The sequence below is a fragment of the Manacus candei genome, unplaced genomic scaffold (assembly GCF_025592945.1).
Source record: "Manacus candei isolate 608988 ecotype Guabito, Panama unplaced genomic scaffold, ASM2559294v1 h1tg000008l, whole genome shotgun sequence".
In the NCBI taxonomy this organism is placed as follows: Eukaryota; Metazoa; Chordata; class Aves; order Passeriformes; family Pipridae; genus Manacus; species Manacus candei.
The window spans coordinates 8,353,781-8,373,213 of record NW_026138056.1 but is presented as its reverse complement, the minus strand read 5'-3'; the positions used below and the strand labels follow the sequence as shown (position 1 = coordinate 8,373,213).

The 19,433-nt window shown below is 37.5% G+C and overlaps 1 protein-coding gene across 13 annotated transcripts in view; it reads right to left on the bottom strand.

Annotated features, from left to right (window-relative positions):
- DLGAP1 (DLG associated protein 1) overlaps positions 1 to 19,433 on the bottom strand; it is a 413,568-nt gene that overhangs the window by 242,174 nt on the left and 151,961 nt on the right. The window contains exon 1 of one of the 13 annotated variants that reach the window (XM_051773127.1): positions 15,905 to 15,924. The exons of the other annotated variants lie outside the window; for them this stretch is intronic. The gene's annotated coding sequence lies outside the window, so the exon portion shown is untranslated. Of the gene's footprint in view, positions 1 to 15,904; positions 15,925 to 19,433 lie in introns of those variants that run through there. 13 annotated transcript variants of the gene reach the window in all.

Sequence of the window (19,433 nt, the reverse complement as noted above, 5' to 3'; positions counted from 1 at the left end):
TTTGTGGATGTCCCTTGATTATGGAGCAGTATCTCTAATTGCATGCTTTGCCCTAGTCCTATATTTTTCCCATAGTAGCTGCTATTACTCATGACTGAAGACAAGATATGGCATAGGCAGCTAAATGGACTCTTAACCTGATAAGATACTGCTGTCATTATATTCTTAGCAATGTCAAGCCCCTTGTTCTATCAGGCTGACCTGTTCACTGTCATTAAAGACTTAGCAAGCACAACCCACTATTTTTCTTGTATTGTCACAGGGAAGTCAACTTTCTATTGCAATAAAAGAACTGTGTCTGTGTGATGAAGTAGGCAGAAATTCCTGTAACTTCTCTATTAAAAACACCTTATATTATGAAATGACACCTTCCAAATTCACCAGCAACAAAAAACCAAAGGTCAGGTAGCAGAAAATCAGTGGAGAAGTGTGACCATACAAGTGTCCTCATGCAGAGATTAAAATAATAAACCCATGGTTCACAGGACAGAATGAAAAGGCAGCAATAGCATTTCAGGAAAGGAAATTGCCCTCTGTTTGTTTTTTCTGCATTCAGAAAAATATGCTTTCTGTGTCCTCTTTGTTAATAAACAGAAGATCATTAAAGAGATAGTTGACTCTTATGATCCATTTCACCTCCAAGCAGAAGCAGCTTGGCAAGAGTCCAAATACTACCCTGAGTAATTTTGCCATCAGGCAGCAGAACTTTCCAGAATACAAACAATGATTCAGATACAGTGTTCCAAAGAAGGCAAGCATTAAAAAAAAAAAAAAATCACACAGTGATGCAAACAAATAAAAATAATTAATAATCACAATATTTTTAATTTACTGGTTTTCTCTCTCATTTTAGATCTGCAGTTTTCAGTGGTGCTTGGTGATCTTTGTCAGGAGAGTACAGTCCTTCATATAGGAAACAGCCTGTTGACAAGAACCTATTTTTTCTTAGCGTTATTTCCTAGACCTTCTTGGAGTTGTCTACTGATATTGAGCATCCAAGGAACATAAATTTAAAAGGCCTGGGAAAACAGAAGACTGGTTGATTGACTTCCATCAGGCAGCAAACTATCAGGGACCAAAAACCAGCTAAGACTACACAATGTATCTCAATCTATTTTGCTAAGATTTGATTCTGTCACTTTTCAGATTTGTTGTTCAACTGCTGATAGAAAAGCCCACAGGCAAAGCAGAACGCACAATTCTGCCAGTCTTGTTTCATCATAATTGTCTAATCAAATCTTTGTTTATCTATTCATCAATATTTTTCATCGTGTAATGAAGGCACTGCTAAAATAGTACACCCAGAAGCTTCTTCATACTACTTCCTACAAAAAAACTCAAGAAACTACCAAGATTATTAGTTTGAACTCTGTGTGTGTCATACAGAAAACTACAGCACAGTGAAGACAAGATTTCTTGTTCTTCTCATAAGATTGACTAACTAGTCTATAAAATACTTATTTTTAGAAAAGAATTCCTAGCAAAGATTTCAAGCATCAAAATATGGATTTTTTTTTTCTCTGATATGCAAAACATATCCTGCATATAGATACAACTTGGACAGATAAGAATACCCTTAGAAACAATAAAGTCATGCACTGCCAACCATAACAGAAGTATATAACACTCCTGAGTATATATATTATTACAAGCTTTCTGGAAGAGACTTGCAGATTCAGAACTGTTACTTGGGTGAAAAATTATGAATGTTTCTCACCTCCAAGCACCTGACCTTAATTGGGACACTAAACTCTGGACTTCAAAATGGTAAAAAATAAACACTGTGTGAGGATTATGATGCACTACTTGAAGAGAATAAAAACTATATTATGTACTGCAGAAAAAAAAGAAGAATGCAAGACAATGGCTTGTCTTTGACAAACTTTGTAGTTTGTTCTGCTATGAGCTTGCTACAAATGCATAACTGCATAGATATACCTGTTCAGCACATACATAAGCATATCAACATAAAGTATTTTTTATATATTTCTTAGATGTGGTAACATAAAGAGATAAAAAGGGAAAAAACAAGTGCTAGTGTAAAGAGTAAAGAAATGCAAGATATGTATCAAAGTGGTGGTAAGGGGCATGTGTTCAAGGAACAGTGACTGAAAATACAGACTGACCCTCTCAAAATTGGTAACTTAAATATCAGAACAGAGACGAGAAGATGTGAAAGAGTTTCAGAATAGGGGAGGGATGAGGTTCAGGACATCATGAGATCATACTCTCAGGTTACCAGTATTTTTCTAAACTAAATGAAATTTGTCTACAGGTTCATGTTCATAGGACTTGATGGAAAGAAATCCAGTTCAGTTTCATAATGACAACCGGTGGAAATAAAAAGAGATGAGTTTTTTATTAAAACTTACAGGTACAGTCATGGCCTCTGTCACACCACCTGCACTGCTGATTAGTAGGAACATACTCCAGCCCAAAGAAAAAAATACCTCAAGAAATGTTTACACTGCAGTATGGGACAGAAAAATCTTGCAAAGATCCTTCAGACAAAGAATGCTGCCACTAATTCGGCAGGAGTTTTGAGCAGCCTGGTATAGTAGAAGATGTCCCTGCCCATGGTAGGGGGGTTAGAACAACATGATCTTCAAGGTCCCTTCCAAACCAAAACAAGAACAGTCAACTTTTTCCCCTGGATTGACTGAATCCAGGGTTCAACAGCAAGAGCTGGTATGAACAATGAAAACAAAAAACACCATCTCTCACAAGCAGCAGAAACAAGATATTATCAAAGTATATGCTCTCTTATCACTTTCAGGACAAGTAGTGGTGTTGTGTCATAGAAATAAGTAGCTACTTTTAATGACAGGAGAGCACATGTGCTTTCCAGAAAGCTTTGGGTCTGAGTAGACTTTGGGTCTGAGAAAGTTTCCCCTCTGCCTTGTGCACTCTTGTGTTGCAGATGGGGAGCACAATCCTCATTTTCATCAGGACATGACATCAGTGTTCATTAAGAGAACTTACGAAGGCTTTTCTGAGGCATTTCCTTCAGTCAACCTCTAAGTGTTTCACTTTCCTATTACTTGTTGAGCAAGGGCAAGCTGACTCTCCCAGAACTCGTTCAGACCAACAAGAGCAGAGCAGACAAGAGGACACTGAAGCGCTCCCTCTTCAAAAGCTGAGGTTCAGCCCCATGCAATACTAATTTTTGGCTGGGTCAGACATACCAGGACAAAAGGCATACCACATGTGTGGATGGAGGCAGAGGTCAGCCACCACAGATGAGGTCTGTGTACGTCTGCTAACATAGTACTGATTTTCAGACAGGAAGGGTGATGGGGAGGTAGGATACATCCCCTGAGCCCCAGCAGGGGTCCTCATACTGTAGCTTATGAGTACCACCTGTGAGGCTCCATTCAGATAATATTCTCTAGTATTTCTTTGACCACACAGCAACTTCTACTTTTTATTATTTAGGGATAGAAAGGGTATATGTATGTAAAGAGCAGAAGCAGCAACAGGAAAAATTTAGCCATCAGAGTATTTTTAAATTTTCACAGAATTTGCAACTTCTATCAATTTTTTTGTCTTTCATTCCAAAACAAAAGAAAATTAAGAAGATGGTTTCCATTTCTATGTTTTGAAACCAGAACACAAAAGCCAATAATTTTTTTCTTTTTTTTCTTTAAATTAAAATTTTCTTTAATTAAATTTTCTTTAATTTTTCTTTTTCTCTACCATTTCTGATAGCTGTACTGGTTAGGCATCTCAAAAGTAAGCACAAAACCACTCATAGTATTAAAAAGGTTTTCACAAGTATTTTTTGAAGTGTTTTTCATTGCAGTTTAAATTTATGTCACTAGGGCCATGTCAACAGTACAACTGCATGGACAAAGAGAGCAATGGTAACTTTACTGTTTGATGGTCATGCTTTTTTCCTTGCTGCAATGCAACATTTAAACCCTATTAAACTAGAGAAAAGGCAGCATGAAGGAAGATAATACTGAACAGCTAAAGAACCAGATAGACTTTTTTCATAAATTATAAGATCACAAGGAACATCTAACTCAGACTCTAGTGGATAGCTACTGAACAGCTTTCACTGCTCTTCCCTAAGCCAACCAGCCTTACAAAAAAACAGACCATAGTTGAGGGATTTGGCCAAAAAGTTTCTTCTGAAACTTGCAAACTTCAATAGTGACCCACAACAATTAAAGGTGTCTCATAAAATCTTCATATAAGTGAGAATGACCGTTGAATTGGCTCCCTCTAGCACTTTTCCAAACTTCTGCATCTAAAGCCATACACCAGAGAAGAGAGGAGTCAGTGACTGCTTACATGTAGGAGTTTTTTCCCCAAAATTGTTAGCAACAGCTGCCTAGAGAGAGCTCAGGGGAACTAAACTCATCTGACTCCCTGTCTTTTCACATCTTCACTGCACCTACACTTGTGCAGTGAAGATGGGAACTCTCTAGTCAAAGCTCCATTCCTGAAACTTCAGTGAGTAGTCAAAGGATTGTTGTTATTTGAACAAGGGTGAGAGTACACTTGAAACTTGTGAATGTTGAAACTGAAGGAAATGGTGACAGTGTAATAGCACTAGAAGAGACAGAAAGTGAAGAAATTACTGTGTAAAAATATTCAATATGAAGTACGTAGGATTCTTAGAGCACCACTGCAGACCTTCCCCATACTGTCAAAACTCTTAGCCTGCAGCAACTGAACAAGATGCTGAAGAAAAGAGAAAACACAACCTGGAGAAATACTGGCATTACTAACAAGTGAATTCAGTCACTTCTGGCCTTATCTGATGATAAGGCACAGAAGAAAAGTGAGTGCATAACTGCCCATAAAAACTACCTATTTTAAAAAAGCAAACTAGCAACCATCTAAGTTTTATGTGACAGAAGTTATACATCTATTTTATGATAGAGCTAACTTTTGAGGAGGAATGCAAAGAAGAGTAAGATTCTTGACTGAAATATAGCACTCCAAACATTACACAGATACATCATCTAACAGCAACTCCCCTTGTAAACTGCAATATAAAACACAGTGTTAGATAGTACGAGAAAACCCTTAAATCACTGAACATTGATTGAAGCATGCATAAAAGGCTCAGAAAAGTTAGGTCATGCTTAACTTCAGTTATGGCAGCAGCAAAGATGACCAGAAAAACCTTAAAAAGAAGGAGATGTGGGACAGAATTGCCATGTGCTGAAGGGAGCAAATGATGAAAAACCAGAGATTTGTTGTCTTCTAAAAATTTTGTATAAGGAACTAATGTATTTTGGCCCCATACAGTTTAAGAGGATTTGAAATATGTAACACCTCTTTGAATTATGTATTTAAAGAAATTTTTGTGTAAATAAAGAAAGAAGAAGGGTTCAGCTCTGAGACATTGCTCCATCTACACTGTTAATGTAGATTCCCACTTCCATACAAGAGAAGTTACTTTTTGGAACACAGCCTCCAAAATCATAGAATCATAGAATCATTTAGGTTGGAAAAGTCTATCCTGTCCAACTGTTAACCTAGAACTGCCAAGTCCATCATTAACCATGTCCTCGAATGCCATGTTTACATATCTTTTTAAATACCTCCAGGGATGGAGACTCAACCAGCTCCCTGAGGAGTCTGTTACAGTGTTTGGCAACCCTTCTGGTGAAGAATTTTTTCCTAATATCTAATCTAAACTTCCCCTGGCACAACTTGAGGATGTTTCCTCTTGTCTTATCCCTTGTTACCTTGGAGAAGAGACCAACCCCCAACTTGCTACAGCCTTCTTTCAGGCAGTTGTAGAGAGTAATAAGGTCTCCCAGACCCTTCTTTCCTCCAGGCTAAACAATCCCAGCTCTAAGACTTGTGTTCCAGACCCTTCACCAGCTTCGCCGCTCTAAAAATTATTTCTTTCATTTTCTTCCTTATACTTCTAGCCCTCAGTCAGAAACAAATCGAATATTTGCACTGTGGGATTAGTGTGCCCTACTGTCACAAGGTTCATTTTAAAGAAACAATGTGAAAATGTTAAGATTTCCAAGATACATGTTTCTTACATTTTTAGAACCTCTTTCCTTTTTTCTGACATACACTTATTTTCTTCCCAAAAAATATCAAAGACAAACTAAATTAATCATGGCTTTCACTTATTCTTTGATTTTAAACCATCCAGGTATAGGACAAAAAATTTACTGACATGGAATGGCATTCATGCCTTAGTTGAATGTCAGCACAAGGCTTTTATAAGGCCTAAGAAAGAGCGATTGCTACTTAAGAACAAGTTTGCTGCATTCAGTAACAATGAAAGCACTAAACTTTGGAGACTGACTATTTATTTTAATAAACATTCCTGACAAGGGCTTGTGTTCATCAATGTTCAGACCACATTATATTTGCTGTGATCCTGCCATTCTCATTTTACATGAGGATCTGGGGTTGTTTTCTCATTCTTCCAAATCCTAGAAGCTTTGATTTTCTTTAGGAAATGAGTTATCCCAGTCCATTTTCAACTTGCAAAGATGAGTTTCCAAGGAAGAAACACTCTACTGAATAACTGCCACCTAAATTGTATTAACATATTTAAGCTAACCCTACTTATTTCATCCTTACACACTTACTGACTCCAAACAATTTTCTCTGTCTGTATGTCATTAGACCACAAGAGTTCTCCATCCTGATGTGTAAGAATTTAAGCAAGGCAGGTCGGAAACTGGAATGACTGAGCAAGGATCTGCTCCTCACATTGGGGAGTAAGAAGGAAATACACAGCCAGAGGAAGTAGGGACAGGTGACCTGGGAAGAGTACAGGAATATGGTTCAGATGGGTAGGAATGGGATCAGGAAAGCTAAGGCACAGATGGAATTGGACTTGGCACAGGTTGTGAAGAAAAACAAGGGATTCTATAATACATTTTGACATAGGTCAAAAAAGAAGAGTCAAGGAGAGTGGCAAGAGATAAACAAGAAAGGGAGAACTAGTGAAAATGGATATGGAGAAGTCTGAGGACTCTACCTCAGTCTTCACTGGCAGTCAGGTTTTCTACATCTCTTAAGTCCCTGAACCTCTGTGTGGGGCTTGGGAAGCAAAGTCCGTACCACTGCACGTGAAGAGCAGGTTCAGAACACTTAATGAAGCTGAGCAGCTGCAAGTCTGTAGGGGCCTGATGAAATACATTCCAGGGTCCTGATGAAACTGGTTGATGTTGCTAAGCCACTCTCCATCATATCTGAAAAGTCATGGTGATCAGGTAAAGTCCCCAGTCATTGCAAAAAGGGAAACATCACTCCTATTTTTAAAAAGGGGAGAAAAGACGACTCAGGGAAATACCTGCCAGTGAACCTCATCTCTGTGCCTGGGAAGATCATGGAGCGGATCCTCATGGAAACAATGCAAAGGCATATACCAAACAAGAAGGTAATTTGACACAGCCAGCATGGTTTCACTAAGGGTAAATTGTCCTTGACCAACCTGGCCATCTATGATGGAGTGACCACAGTGGTCGACAAGAGAAGATTGATTGATGTCATCTACCTAGGCTTCTGTAAGGCCTTTGACATGGTCTCACATGACATCCTTATTTCCAAATTGGAGAGATGTGTATTTGAAGGGTGGACTATTCAGTGGATAAGGAATTGCAGCCGGGGAGTTGTGGTCAATGGCTCTATGTCCAGATGGAATCTGCTGATGAGTGGTGTCCCTCAGGGCTCTGTTCTGGGACCAGTGTTCTTTAATATCTTTATCAATGACATAGACAGGGAGATCGAGTGCATCCTTAGCAAGTTTGCAGATGACACCAAGCTGAGTGGTGCATTTGGCAGAACAAAAGGAAGAGGTGCCATCCAGAGGGACCTGGACAAGCTTGAGAAGTGGCCCATGAGAGCATCATGAAGTTGAACAAGTTTGAGAGAAAGGTCCTTCATATGAGTCAGGGCAATCTCAAACATGAGCACAGACTGGGAGAAGAACTCTTTGAGAGCAGCCCTGCAGAAAAGGGTTTGGGGGTTCTTGTGGATGAAAAGTTGGACATGAGCCAACAGTGTGCACTTACAGCCCAGAAGGCCAACCACATCTTGGGCTGCACCAAAAGCAATGTGGCCAGTGGGTTGAGGGAGGTGATTCTGCCCCTCTACTCCGCTCTTGTGAGACCCCAGCTGAAGTACTGTGCCCAGCTCTGGAGTCCTCAGCACAAGAAGGAAGTGGATCTGTTGGAGAGGAGAACTACAAAGATGATCAGAGGGGTGGAGCACCTCTCTTATAAAGATAGGCTGAGAGAGTTGGGATTGTTCAACCTGGAGAAGAAAAGACTTTGGGGACACATTATTGTGACCTTTCAGTACTTAAAGGGGGAGTAAAAAAGGGGGAGATAGTGACAAAACAAGGGGTACAGTTTTAAACTAAAAGAAAGATTTATGTCAGATGTTAGGAAGAAATACTTTACTGTGAGAGTAATGAGGCACTGGAAGAGGTTGCCCAGAAAAGTTATGGATGCCCCATCCTTAGAAGTGTTCAAGGCCGGGTTGGGTGATACCCTGAGCCACCTGATCTATCAGGTGACATCTCTGTCCATGTTAAGGTGGGGGTTGGAAATAGATGATCTTTAGGGTCTCTTCCAACCCAAGTCATTCTATGATTCTATGATTCTAGTGGGAGTTGTCCCTGCCAATGGCAGGGGGTTTGGGACTAGATAATCTTTAAGGTACCTTTCAACACTTAACATTCTATAATTCTATGTTGCTATGATCTACCTATCAAACTGGATAAACAATGCACTTCTCAGAACAATGGAAGTTGAGTGCCCTACTGAAGACAGAAAGTTATAAAACAAAATATTAATGAGGCAAGACATTTTCTTTTGTCTTTTTTTAAGCTTTCCTACCTCTTCAGAGCTTTCCTTATTCTGAGTCTATGGCAGCATGGTATCACTCCTCCTCCTCTACTTTCACTGACTGTGTATTCCAGGTTATATTTTCCTATGCATAGTAATTTGAAGTTGTGGAGTAACATTACTAATTAATAATTACTCTTTTAAGAAGTTATTATCTAATACTTTCATAATTGATTGATCACAACTTAGGTTCTACTATGAAGTGGAAACAAAGTAGCTCTGCTTTGAAAAAGCTCTCTGATTACATCCATATAAAATAAAACAGTCTTTGCTTGTATAAACTTTCTTGCTTATTAACTTGCACAGCACATGCACAAACATTCTCACTCTGCATGATTCAATGACTCTGAATTTTAATAGTCCCTTTAGGTAGAACCATTGTAGAGACAATGATTTAAAAAGCAAAATAAAAGTCAGTGAATAGTGATAGAACTTGAAGAATTACAGGTGATACTTCTATTGAGGGATTTTCTCAGAAACTTGCAATGATACAAGACTGTATGCATTCAATCAAAAATACATTCTTCATACAAAGTCTACAAAACATTTCTCCAAAATTAAAACAGTACCTTTAAGTATTTGTGACTTTTGTAAACACTGACAAAGCAACAAAAACAACTTACCTAAAATTTACATTTACAGTTGCTAGGTTTTACTCTGCAAGTAAATATTATCAAACTGTCAAATTAATTCCTTAAAGACTATCAAATACTATCATTAATTCTATGAAACAGGTAAAAGTAGTTTCTTATCTTCTATGGAAATGGAGCAGCCCAATAATAAAGGCCGTATTTTTAATCCCTAATCTGACAGAAAATCGTTATGAAAAGGCTCTGTGTGACTTTTACTCCTCACTCAGTTTATTCCCTGTTACCCAGTAATTATTTTCCCTTTTTTCTTTTGTTTGTTTTTTTTTTTTTTTTAATAAACACATCCAATAAGTATGCGTATAACTTAGGACTCGTGAAAGAGCTAAGTATGGTAACATGCATGTTGCCAGGTTGCACTTTGCAGAAGTGTGACATTTGGTATCCAAACTGCGATAATATGGAAAACAGGGAGGATAGAATGATCAGAAAAGGTCAGGCACTGCCATCTAAATAGGACACTACAGATACCTTACCAGTATACATTACAGGTATACAGGTATGTGTAAATCCTTTTTCCTTGCCTTTCTGCCAATTAGGACTTTACAAAATAGTCTGTGCTTGAGTTGTTACAAATTAGACACAAACAAAATAAATACCAAGTTGAAAATGAAAAAGTAGGATGCCTTTACATATGCGTAAATGGGTTTTTTTTGATTGCTGGTCAAAAATTATTATCTAATACCAATTTATTTATCTAATACTAATACTTTATTATCTAATACTTTTAAGCATGGACTGTCCTCTGAGGTGTCCTAGTTTTTAGGCCTACATTATAAGTTGTTCTATATTGAATAACAATATACAATATCTTTAGTATATTGTCACATAAATTCTGCTCTATAATGGAAACAGAAAAAGGACCAAGAAGAAAAACCCCAGTATAAAATATTAATAATGAAATCTGAGCTCTACAGAATATATTTTCAAAGACAAAGGTATAACACCTTCATGTGCCTTGGTTTTTCTAGTATGTAATTCCAGAGAAAGAAGGAATCTGCTAAATGCAAGTAGAGCGAACTTCATGCCCCACCATAGCCTCCTGCCCAGCACCCTTCAGATCCATTCCAAGGCCTATGAAGAATTTAGATCCCACTTCAGCTATAGTTTGAATAATACATTCTGTCAAATTATACTATTTTAGAACAGATCATACATCACTTATTTGGTAGCAATATTTCCTACTGTAAGCTAAAGTGGTCTGCAAACTCACAGTTAGTAACAAATATTATGAAAAATGCAGATGATTTCTCAGTCTGAGATTACATAGCAGTAATATAAAAGGTGAAATTATGAATTTTAATAATTAAAAATGGGATGATTACAGACTACCAGAAGAGTATGCCTGGCATTGCAGGTTTCTTAGGTCTATTAATATTCTGGGTTAAGAGATAGTTCATTGCACTTCAGAAAACTGCCAGACTTACACTTCATATAGTAAATTGTATTTTATGGAAAAGGATATGTAATAAAAGACCTGGTAGTCTTTTTATCCCCCTGAAGTCCAGCCATTCCTCTGTTATAACTAAACTTTCTCCTGCTAAGCAGGACATGTTGGTTTCCCCTGACAATCTGTTTTCTGCCATGAAAAGGCAACCCTGAATTCTGTTATGTAACAGGCTGAAGCGATGGTAAATGCTCTGGTCTTTTGCAAACCCATTTCTCCTGTCTCTATAATCCAGAGCAGGCAACTTTCTTGCTGTTAGGTCTGGCTACAGGATAAATTTCATAAACTAGATAATCCTTTCCTAGGGGAAGAATCATCCCTACTGGGATGAACTAAAAAGTGAGCAGAAAAAAGTGTTTGCTGCTAGACAAAAGCAGTTCAAGGAACAGAAATGGCTGGGGTGACTGGTGGCACTTAGTCCATATTCCTTAGCTCCTGTAAAAGCAGGAGGATGGAAAGAAGAAAGAATGTATAACAAGTAAATAGAGACTTTCAGGCCAACGGGAAAATACATAAGTAAAATGCCTACCAAACACTTTCCTGTTCTCAAAAGCAGAAAAAGCACGCTGGGGAGACACTTCATTGAAGAAAAATCCCTTTTTTAAACCACGAGGAGGGGAAAGATGATGTTTGAAGAATACTTTCTAGATGTTGGCATTTAATGTCACAGACCAGAGTCCGCAAATGTACATTAGATACTACATAGCCTTCCAGTACTTTGCATGGACTAAAAAAGCTTTTGAGAAATATGACTGTGAATAAATTCTGAATGAAATTTCTATTCTAAAGAACACACAGAGTGTAAAATATAGATGCTGCAAGTCTGATTGGTTTTTTAAATTTATGTTTTGAGAATAACAGGGAACGAAAGACAGATTTCTCTTACTAAACAAAACTGCTTTCAGGCGGTTTCTTGTGATGCTGTATTTCTTAATTCATTCGAGAATACATGGATTACAAAATTACACATTGTAACTCATACTGGAAAGCTGCACATAACTAGAAATAAGTTCTGGTCTTAACTGTTCTTTTTTCAGCTGATCTGCAAAAACCAGTCTATTATTGAATAACAGTAATTTAATAAACTCCCAGTAAGATTCATTTTTTTAAACATTGGTCACCAAGTCTCAGCTCTTTGCCAGTGATTCTGCTAGACCTATAGAGAGGCATATCTAGAGATGGGAGCAGGGTAATCTGTCCTCCTCATTTAGGGATTTGGTCACAAAAATTCTTTTTTTGCTGCTATTTTCATGGCCTAAAGGCAGATCCTAGACAACTATCTTAGACTAAGCCACTGACTTCGGATAGGTTACCTTGGGTAAGATGTACTCATCCATAGCACCCTGACTAATGCCACTTGTGGAAAGGATTTGAGAATGAGAATTGAGAATGAAAAGTAAATCATGAAACTTATTAAAGAGCAAGTATAATGCAGCAAAATAAAATTGTGACTGATATTAAATGGTAATTTCAGAATTGGTTCAATAGGTAGTACCTTCACATTTTAACAGAAAAAATAATTCATTTATAGGAAAAGATAATGTATACATTGAAGAAAAATACCTATTTACAGATAGGGTTATTATATTCCCATCATTACAATCTCTGGGTAGCTGTACATAAATTGTGAAATAAATAACAGTATGCTATGGTAAGCAATAACACTTATCAATTACACTGCTGATTTTTCTAGCCCAATTTAAGACTCATTCATGCTCAGATAAATAGAAAATCCTTGGCTATCCAAAGGATAATAATTTCTGGTATAATACTCTTCCCAGTGAGTACACATCTCTGCCAGCCTTTATATTATACCCACAAGCAGAAGGTCAGCAATCAAAGTTGAAAACCAAAATTACAACACTAACATTGACACAATCTATTTGTGGGCTAAGTGATGACAGCAGGTTTGAACTAATGGTGCTCAGCAATAGATTTATTTCCCAGAGAATCCCACACACAGTAGAGCAAGCTTTCTTTGGCTTTATCAATAAAAGACTTCCTCAACCATGAGCCCATGGTAACAGCATGGGAGACAAGCATGCCCAGGAAATCAGCAACAGCAGAAACACTGTATTAATTGGGTCCTGTCAAACACCTGGACTTAACAGCATCGGTGGAAGGAATTAAAGACTATTAGTAGCCCACTAAGCTTCCCCATTTCCCAGAGGAGTTTCAAACACTGAAGTCGCCAATCTTATCTGATAACAGAGACACGGATTACTCAAGCACTAGCTTCGTCATTCGCAAAAAAACTGCCTTCCTGAGACACCTATTTGTCCTCCAAAATTGCCGTAAATAGTACATGTCCTCTTGGAGATCTGTCCACTTTCAGGACCCTCACATCACTACTTGCACTAGAGGACATGAAGGAAATTAAATGCTTAATGTGTATCAACATATCAGGTGCTGTCATGATGATCAGAACAGAAAAGTATAATTACTTTGTATAATTACTTACCAGTGCATTGGAAGATATTACTAACGTACCTTGGACAGACTTTCACTAGTCTGCAAGAACAAATTTGTCTTTTTATTTTGCACAGGTTTTGCAGGTTCCATCCCTGTAACACTGAACTAAAAAGATTATCTGAATCACATTTTTTAATTGTGTTATTGCTGAGCTGTTATAATTAACCAGTTACATGAATCAATTAAACCAGTTTTGCACCAAAATAATACCTTATTTTCCCAAAAATAAAGAGATAAGATTTTTTTATGATTAGAAAAGAAATATATATCAATATAGCTACACATGAAAGTCCCAGCTTTCATAGATTCTGGGTGAGTCATGAGGATCACTAAAAACTTCAGGGTAAACTGTTGAAAAGATTAAGAGAATTCATATAAGTATAATCAGGATTTGCCAGAGTAATGTTTGATATATAAATAATTCAAGTTTGAAAAATATGCCAAAAATTTGCATTCTGTTTTTCTGTAAGAAAACGATACAATATTCCTGCCTCATACACCTTCCCTTGTTTTAGCAGTGCTGCAGTTATTAATAAGACTATAAGATAATAAACATTTAGAAGGATGACCAACACTAGTAATATTTCAAAGTTAGAATTTTTGTCTCCTTTTGCACAGAGGTCCATCTACTCAGCAGAAGGCATTTCATTTTGCAAAGTTATAAAGGAATACTATATCATATCTCTGTAAAAAGCAAAGCTTTATATTTATTCAAGATTTCCTCACAGAAAATAAATATGGTTTCATATCCTGAACATACATGAAATGAACAGTTTGATAGTGTGTAGCAGTACAAATTATCAGTAACTACAATGATACAAATTATTCCCCCAATTCATTTCAATCATTCTAACCAAGAAGGATCTCTGATGAAATATCTGAATTGTTATGAAGTGCCACAACATAATGATAGTTTGCATATAATCAGTAAATAAAGTGGAACTGCATTGGAGACAGAACAGGAAAGCAGTCTTCTACTGATTCAATAAACTGCATTTGTCATTCTCAATTTGTTCTACCATTTGGATTTTAATTACAAACCAAGTACCTAATCTAAGCTGAAACCAGATAATTTATGCCAGGTATATGTTTCCAGAAAGTAATTGGTCTGGAAGGATACACCGGAAGGGCTGACGCAACTGCCCAGATGGAGCTCTGGTGGGAACAGGCTTCCAACCCAGTGCCAGCTGCAGGACTGTGCCCTGCTCTTATGGCAGTACCTGACAGGAGCAGTCAGCGTCCCTGTGGGAGGTGTGCCCAGGTGGAGGAAGTCCTCTGCTTAGTGACAGAGCTTTGGGAGGAGGAGTATAGGTTGGTCCTTTGGTTGGAGCTTTGTATTGGTGCTGCTCCAGTTCAATATCTTTATTGATGATCTGGATGAGGGGGTCAAGTACACTCTCAGTCAGCTTGGAGACACCACAAAGTTGAGTGGGAGTGTTGATCTGCTGGAGGGCAGGAAGGCACTGCAGAGGGATCTGGACAGGCTACATGAGGTTCAACAAAGGCCAAGTGCTGGGTCCTGCACTTGGGTCACAACAATCCCATGCAAGGCTACAGGCTGGGGGCAGAGTGTCTGGAAAACTACCAAGTGGAAAAGGACCTGGGGGTCAGGCTGCTTGACAGCCATCTGAACATGAGCCAGTGCTGTGCCCAGGTGACCAAGAATCCTGGTTTGTAACAGAAATATTGTGGCCAGCAAGACTAGAGAGGAGATGGTCCCCCTGTAGTCAGCACTTGTGAGGCCACATGTTCAATCCTGTATTCAGTTTTGGGCCGCTCAATACAAGAAAAACAATGAGATGCTGAACCATGTCCAGAAAAGGGAAATGAAGCTGGCAAATAGTCTGGAGCACAAGTCTTATGAAGGAGCTGAAGATGTTTAGCCTGGAGAAAAGGAAGCTGAGGGGAGACATTATTGCTCTTTACAACTAAAAAGAAAGTTGAGAAGAAAGGTGAGAGTTGGTCTCTTCTCCCAAGTAACAAGTGACACAACCAGAGTAAATGGCCTCAAATTGTGCCAGGGGAGATTTAGTTTGGATAATAGGAAAAATTTCTTCATGGAAGGGGTTTTCAAGCATTGGAACATGTTCCCAGCAAAGCAGTTGAGTCCCCAGTCCTGGAGCTATTTAAAAGATGTATAGACACAGTTAGGGACATGATTTAGTGGTGGGGACCTGGTAGTGTTAGGTTAATAGTTGGACTCGATCATCTTTGGAAAACTAAATGATTCTATGGAATTTCTGTAAATATAAGGAAACCCCAGAGAAAGTAAATATAACTAAAAAAAATAGCCATACAGAGCTATACATATGACAGATGTTCAATATAAAAAACATTGAATTTAGAATTTAAGAGCCAAAAATTATTACTATTATTGATTTTTTTCATGGTTCCTGACAGCTAACCAATTACTTTGAAAAGACACACTACAAGCCCCCAATCTTACCATAGTATCATGTACAGTAAAGATTAGTAATTGAAAATAAAAAACTCACCATGTTGTTGAAGGCTATAATGGTCAGGAAGTGGAGGATGAATAAATTCTTCTAGTAAAAGATTATCAGGATGTAGCAATCATTTTCTGTTTTCTCAGATACTCCAACTATTGACATTTCGACAAGAGATCAATTCTCTACCCAAACAGTCTCAAGGTACTAATTTGTCTAAACCTAAAACAGATGTTCTCTCAAACAAGGTAATTTCTAAAACTATGTATGCCCTGTTATACTTGTTTCTGTCATGCTTTCCCCACAGCATGGGCTTCTTTGCTTATTGTTGCTCTAAGACACTAGCTCTTCTCATGACACTGAAAGAAATCTGACTCGTGTCAGCAAGTATCAAAGAATCAAAGTCAGATCAGAAATCTTGCTGCAGGACAAAGTTCATTCTTGTTACAAATTTCCACTAAGAATGATCCTACAATGGTCCAAGGATATCAGCATGGAGGTGCTGGTTTTAGAATCACAGCCTGCTTATTTTCTTATTTTCTGTGAGTTAAAATAGCTGCATTACCTACAAAGTTGCTTAGATATATTCCTCTTATATGGGATTGCTTCTGATCTTAAATCTAAGAAGCTCCGAGTTCAAGTCGCATTTCAACCCAGCAGTGTTATATCTTTCTTGATGTCATACTGACTGCCTTCAGTCCTGCCTAGTATTATTTTGCTTTTGGACAGATTCCACATCGTATATTAAAGAAAATATGTTTTGACCTAATCAGTCCATTTTGTACCTCCTGGAACAGTTATGTTGCCTCATTTCCTTGAGCATACTTTCTGAGTTACATTTTCAAATTGAATAGGTAGAAATAAAAAATTACATTTATTTGTTATTTTTACTAAATACTCAAGGAAACTAATACATATATGCATAAACATGTACATAAAATGTAATGTAAAGAAAAATAATATAAAAGTTGCATGGCATTCGGTTGCAAGCATTTCTCAAACTCATTTGGCCAATAAAGAAGTGAACTTAATTATTTTATCATAAAGCAGCATAACTCAATTTTTACTGTGTTAAAAAACCCCTAATTTTAACAAGGTCTACCCATCAGGAAGCAGTGCACCCTCCAGACCAGAGGGTATTTTCATGCAGTTCTCTGAAGCTAAAATCACAAGAGTCTTACAGGAAAGCATGACACTTCTCTGAGGCACGGGAGCAAATTAGAGTACGTAATTTGAATAGCTACATTGGAAAACTATTGATGTTAACAAGGACATATATTACTTTTTGGATGACTTAAATTACATTATTACTCACTCACTTATAGAAACCAAAAATCCCAAACTGCTAATTCTGCACTTTCCTCTTCTCAGTTACTAACATAAAACAATCCAATTTTTGGATGCTGAGCACCTTCAACTCAAGTACCTGGCTGGATCACCTTGATCTTCAAAATGTAATGTATTTTACATTTGGCTTTCTTAATACTTTTCCCCTCATTGGGTATCACAATTGATGCTTTTTAGTTTGAACTTTGACAAGCTGTACAAAGAAGACTCACAGCAGTAGCTATCAGTAATTTGTCTAAAATACACGTTGCTTTTTCCCCATGTTGGACTTGACTGATCACATGAGAGATCTCCATGATAAGGATGAGAAATGCAGCAATCTCATCAGCATAATTTGCATTCTGGTAATGATGTGTATTTCGTAAAGATGATGAATAGGTTTTATATACTTATATACAGCCCAAACAACCCAGTATTATGACCCTGTTGTCATATTGATGTCTTAGATACAAAGATTTCTAATATATCTATGATATATCAACCACTATATAAACACTTACTTATCTCTGTATTTTATATTAGACTCAATTCACTTTTACACAAATTATAACCATTTATACCTTGGATTTATAACATAAGCTGGTTTTCTTATCAACAAAAAGTAAGTTTAAAAAACTGACTCATAAGTTGTAATTCCAGTAAGTGTTAATAAGCAGACTACTCATTTTTCCCACATTAATTGTTTTCATATTATTAAAAAAAATTAAAGAGAAAAACAAAAAGCCTCAATATTCTAGGTTTCTACTCTACACTTAAATAGTGTTTATCAGGCAGAATTTGGATTTCTAGAGCTTCATGAAACTCAGCTTTGTGAGTAAACAAAACTCAGGAAAGAATCCATCTATAATTCAAGGAATAAAGTGATCTTCATTACTCAAAAGTGAGCTTTACTTTGCTCTCCATGACCATCCTATTTCAGATGGTATCTCTTAAAAGTAATGCTAGGAAATGGGCTTGGAAGTAGTACTTGTACTGATAACAAATATGGTTTACAGACGTATTTTAGTGATGCAGATCCTAGGAAGTCAAGTGCAAAAAAGAAAAAAAAATAGATCATGTCTAGAATCAGGGCTGCAGTGCCCAGTGCCAACAAAATTACCACTTGCACTGATGGATGACTGGGTGCTTAACATGTTGATATAGCCTCTAATTCATTGTAGCTCTCATAAAAGCAAAATTGAGCCAGCCAGACATATTCATTTAAGATCAAAGTTTTCCTGGTGAGAAACAATGATCTGAAGTGAATTCTTTATATAGACAATATTATGGAAAACCAAGAGATGCTCAGTTAATATACCTATCTAGTAATATTTCAGCGCCTCCTCTGGTCAACATACTTGGATCACAGAGCAGGTCCTGAAATATGACTGACCATTTCTGCTTTGGCAATCCAATCAGCTGCTGAAAGCCTAATAGACACAAAGCTGTTTCTTAGATCCCATCTCCATGCCACCTCTGCACACAGGCCTGGTCTTTCAGTCTTTTCCCTACCAGCAGCAGAATGGAGTTGAAATAATATCTTACTGTAACATGAGTGAATTACAGTCATCTTCTTAAACAGATGGGGTGTAAGTACTTCAACAGCAATCTCGAGTAGCTCCTATTAGATCAGAACACTTTTTAGCTATTCTCACATACACATAAACAAACACACTGACTGTGAACAAAAGAGGCCACTGGGACAATATAGTCTAACCTGCTGTGTAACATTACAGAAACTGTCTCATACTACTTCACAGTGCCTTCCATCAAGTCCCGATTGTGAATCAGAAACAGCACACTCCTTTTAGCTCTGCTGCATTTCTAGAGGAACCCAAGAGATCTTGGAGAATTTAATGAGTACATTTCAAGGATGTTTGAGCATCTAATTCCCTAAATTGCTTCAGCAATCCTAGACTTAATTCCAAATGGAATCTTTTAAGTTACAAGAATCCACAACACTGCTTGGTGAATTGTTCCAATGTGTATTTACTTCTGTTTAAAAAGTATGTACTTTGCTTCCATATCGAGGTTTAACTTGTATGTACTGGATCTTTTCTGTCACACTCACGAGTCTCAGATGTTCAATATTTTGTTGCCTTCCACAGAGAGAAAAGTTTTGCAACTCCACTCTTTCCCCAGTACTGAATCAAACCTGACATTATTTTTACTCCCATTTGAACCAATCTTGTGGCGTCTCCCAAAGTCTCTAATTTTCATCAACTTTTTCAAATGTGAGTACCTAATGAAG